Source organism: Lathyrus oleraceus, chromosome 6, assembly GCF_024323335.1.
Source record: "Lathyrus oleraceus cultivar Zhongwan6 chromosome 6, CAAS_Psat_ZW6_1.0, whole genome shotgun sequence".
NCBI classification, from domain to species: domain Eukaryota; kingdom Viridiplantae; phylum Streptophyta; class Magnoliopsida; order Fabales; family Fabaceae; genus Lathyrus; species Lathyrus oleraceus.
The window spans coordinates 128,060,125-128,064,920 of NC_066584.1; the positions used below are offsets into that span (position 1 = coordinate 128,060,125).

General features: G+C 39.1%; 1 pseudogene; it reads right to left on the minus strand.

Moving 5' to 3' along the window:
- Window positions 1–1,694: 1,694 nt before the first annotated feature.
- LOC127098828 (uncharacterized) lies at window positions 1,695–1,794 on the minus strand (annotated as a pseudogene).
- Window positions 1,795–4,796: the final 3,002 nt, after the last annotated feature.

Sequence of the window (4,796 nt, forward strand, 5' to 3'; positions counted from 1 at the left end):
AGAATCTAGTTTTATTTCCTTCGTTTTAATTTGTTGTTTAACTGAAGAATCCAAGAACAAATCCTACCGGCTTGTGGTGGAGTGTTCAAGACTATTGTTTACCTCATTCAGGTTCTTTAATTATTATTTAATGCTTTGTTTTATTATTTATTTATATTATCTGCCTGGGATGAGTCTGTTTATGCATGATAAATATTTTAGTTTGTTTAGCATGTCTGGCTAATTTATTTAGGTATTGGTATGTAAAGTAAGCGGAATGAAGGAATAAAAACTAAGTCGGTTAAATTAAGTTTAGAATTAAAATCACTCTTTTTACGGTTTAAATTTACAGGTTTAATAACAAAGGTTTTTACGAAAGTAAAAGACATAAAGAAGTTAAAATCAATAGAGCGAGAGTTTGAGGTTTTAACTGGACAGTGTAAAGTAGACATTAATTCTAGATCAGGGCGAGAGCAAGTTTTAGAGTTAATTAAATTCCGATCTTTTCCAAAAAGTATTTTTAAAGATTGAATGTGAGGACGAGAGTTAAGCATTCGAATTTAACTATATAACCTAAGTCAACAGAGCGAGAGTTTGAGATAAGGGTGTTTAAACGGTCGGCGTTTTCTTGAAAAGAGTTTCTATGGACTGTATTGCTTTCAAAAAATGGTTTTTGACTTAATTATAAGTGACAGCTACATTAACATAAAATCATGGTTTATTCAATAGAGCGAGAGTTTGAGATAAAACTTTTAATCAATAAAGTCAACTGAAAAGATTTATTTTAAAACCAAGAGACCGACGAAGGATTGATTCCCTAATTACGACGAACTGCATACCGATATCTGCTTTATTAATATTTAATCTAGATCTTAGTTTAGTTTTTAGCTTTCCCCCAAACAATCAAACATTATTCACCTTAGCTTTACGAAGTAACCTTAGATAACGGTATATCGATTCATAAGTCCCTGTGGGATCGATATCTTTTAAAACTACGCGATAGAACTGTGCACTTGCAGTTTGTACCCCATTCTCGACTCACGAAGTCGAGCGATCAAGTTTTTGGCGCCGTTGCCGGGGACTTTTATTTAATCGATATCGTAACTCTTCCGTTACGCTGTAGAGACTAAGGTTTCTTTTTCTTCTATTCTTTATTTCGTTGATTTGTATGCCACGCACTCGCTCTCAAGGCGAACCGCTCTATTTACGAATCAACGATATCGAACTATATCTCCGAGTCTTACGACGAATTCGGGAATATCGTGCTGCAAACAATCTCCCTCCTATAGAACTTCCTGATTTCAAAAACCTTTTTCCTTCGATAACCGAGATGGCAGAACCAGCTCGTGCTCTTAGAGATTACGCCGCTCCATCGCAAGATGAGCCGCATTCAAGTATTGCTCCACCCGCTATCGAAGCAAACAACTTCGAACTTAAACCTTCGTTGTTGCAGGTTGTGCAACAGAACCAATTCTCTGGAAATCCTACCGAGGATCCAAACCTTCATTTATCCGTATTTGTCCAATACGCTGATACTGTTAAAGCTAATGGTGTCACTTCAGAGGCAATTCGACTTCGTCTTTTTCCTTTCTCATTAAGAGATAGCGCTAGAAGATGGCTTCAATCTCTTCCTTCCAACTCAGTCACCACATGGAACGAGTTGAAGAAAGTTTTTCTTGCCCGATACTTTCCGCCAAGCAAAACATCTATGTTAAGAGCCCAGATAAACGGATTTAAACAGAAAGACAACGAGTCTCTTTTCGAAGCATGGGAAAGATACAAAGATATGATGAGACTTTGCCCACACCATGGTTTGGAAGACTGGTTAGTAATTCACACATTTTATAATGGTCTCTTGTACAACACAAGGTTAACAATAGACGCCGCTGCAGGTGGTGCACTAATGAACAAACCTTATGCTGATGCTTACCAGCTTATCGAGAGCATGGCCCAAAACCACTATCAGTGGGGAACCGAACGAACAATGGTGGAAAAACCTCAAACGAAAACTGGCATGTACAAGATAAGCAACCTTGATCACGTTAATGCAAAAGTGGATGCTTTGGTCCAGAAAATTGAAAGTTTAAACGTATCACCTCCAGCCGCCGTGGTTGCTATAACTCAGAATTGCGAGGTCTGTGGAATCCAAGGTCACACTCCTACGGATTGTCAACTTTTGACAGGAATCCAAGCAGAGCAAGTAAACTATGCTCAAGGAAGCCCCTACTCGAATACCTATAACTCAAATTGGAAGAACCATCCAAACTTTTCATATAAGAGTAATAATGCTTTGTACGCACCTGGACAGTCTCCAAATCAAGCCCCAGCTATACCTCCGGGATATCAGAAACCGAACCCATCCATGCCTAACAATAACGCGCCTAGGAAATCCAACTTGGAAATCATGATGGAAAACTTTATAGCTTCCCAACAACAAACCAATAAAGATTTTTTAAACCAGAATGTACACACTGGCGAACAACTTAAACAACTAGCAAGCAAAGTAGATGCCTTGGCTACCCATAACAAAATGCTGGAAACACAAATATCACAAGTAGCTCAACAACAAGCACCTACTGCTGCCCCAACTGGTACATTCCCTGGACAGCCCCAACCTAACCCGAGAAGCCACGCTCATGCAATTATATTAAGAAGTGGAACGGAAGTGGAAGGACCGTCTGATCCAAGGATAGAAAACCAAAACCCTAAGAAATCAACTGAGGAAAGTGAACCTAAGGAAAAGGAAGAGAGTAATAAGGAAACCCTAGAAAAGAAGGAACCTTATGTACCTCCACCACCTTACAAACCACATATCCCTTACCCTCAAAGGCTTGTTAAAACCAAAGATGCGGGCCAATTCAGAAAATTTGTTGATCTCCTTAAACAATTAAACGTTACAATTCCGTTCACCGAAGCTATTACGCAGATGCCCTCCTATGCTAAATTCTTAAAAGAAATTCTTTCTAATAAGAGGAAACTTGAAGATAGCGAAACCGTTACACTCCCTGCCGAATGTAGCGCTATAATCCAAAACATGCCTCCTAAACTCAAGGATCCGGGTAATTTCTCTATACCCTGTCACATAGGAAAATTTGTCATCGACAAAGCCTTATGCGATTTAGGAGCCGGAATTAGCGTTATGCCTTTATCCATATGTAAGAAACTGGAAATGGGAGAATTAAGACCAACCAAAATGTCTGTGCAACTAGCAGATCGTTCCATAAAATATCCTGTAGGAATTCTTGAAAACGTTCCCGTACGCATAGGTCAATTCTACATTCCAACTGATTTTACAATTATGGACATTAGAGAATATGATATTACACCCATTATACTGGGAAGACCGTTTTTAGCAACTGCCGGTGCAATCATAGACGTAAAACGAGGACGACTCACCTTCGAAGTAGGTGAAGAGAAAATTGAGTTCATTCTTTCCCAATTCTTGAAAGCACCTGCAATAGAAGATACATGTTACTTCATGGATATCATCGATGAATGCATAAAAGAAGCAGAGTTAGGAGAAGACAAATCATCAGACTATCCTCTAAAAGACAAATCTAACCAATGTTCAGCAATAACACCGGACCCCACGCAATGTCTTAACAAACCAACCCCTGACCTGAAAACACTCCCCAAAAATCTGAGATATGAATTCCTAGACTTAGAACTTGAACGACCTGTGATAGTTAATGCAGACCTAGGAAGACTCGAAACAGAAAAACTCCTACATATCTTAAGAAAGTATCCAACCGCACTAGGTTACCACATCACTGATCTTAAAGGAATAAGTCCTTCTATTTGTATGCACCGCATCATGTTAGAAGAAGACTGTAAAACCTCTAGGGAACACCAGAGGAGACTAAATCCGATCCTGAGTGAGGTAGTAAAGAAGGAAATAACCAAGTTATTAGAAGCAGGTATTATATATCCTATATCTGATAGCAAATGGGTTAGTCCTGTACACGTAGTACCAAAGAAAGGAGGCATAACCGTTATTGAAAACGAAAAAGGGGAAACTATAACTAAACGAATCGAATCGGGATGGAGAATGTGCATTGACTATAGGAAACTAAACAAAGCAACCCGAAAAGATCATTTCCCTTTACCATTCATTGACCAGATGTTAGAACGATTAACAAAACATTCACATTTCTGTTATCTAGACGGTTATTCAGGCTTCTTCCAAATACCAATTCACCCTGATGACCAAGAAAAGACAACGTTCACATGCCCTTTTGGTACCTTCGCTTATAGACGAATGCCGTTTGGCCTGTGTAATGCTCCTGCAACCTTTCAAAGATGCATGATGGCAATTTTCGCCGACTTTCTCGAAAATATCATGGAAGTATTTATGGATGACTTTTCCGTATACGGACAAAGTTTTGAAGAATGCCTTGAAAACCTAGAAAGAGTTCTTGAGCGATGTGTGAAAGTAAACTTAGTACTTAACTGGGAGAAGTGCCATTTTATGGTGCAAGAAGGAATTGTTTTAGGACACATCATCTCGAACAGAGGAATTGAAGTAGACAAAGCCAAAATAGAGGTAATCGAAAACCTTCAACCCCCGAAAACTGTGAGAGAAGTACGAAGCTTCTTAGGACACGCCGGTTTTTACCGACGATTCATCAAAGACTTCTCTAAGATAACTAAACCTTTAACCGGACTATTGATGAAAGATGCTGATTTCATATTCGACGATAACTGTTTAAAAGCATTTCAAGCGCTTAAGCAAGCATTGATCTCCGCACCCATAATGCAGACACCCGACTGGAATGAACCATTCGAAATAATGTGCGATGCCAGCGATTATGCTGTAG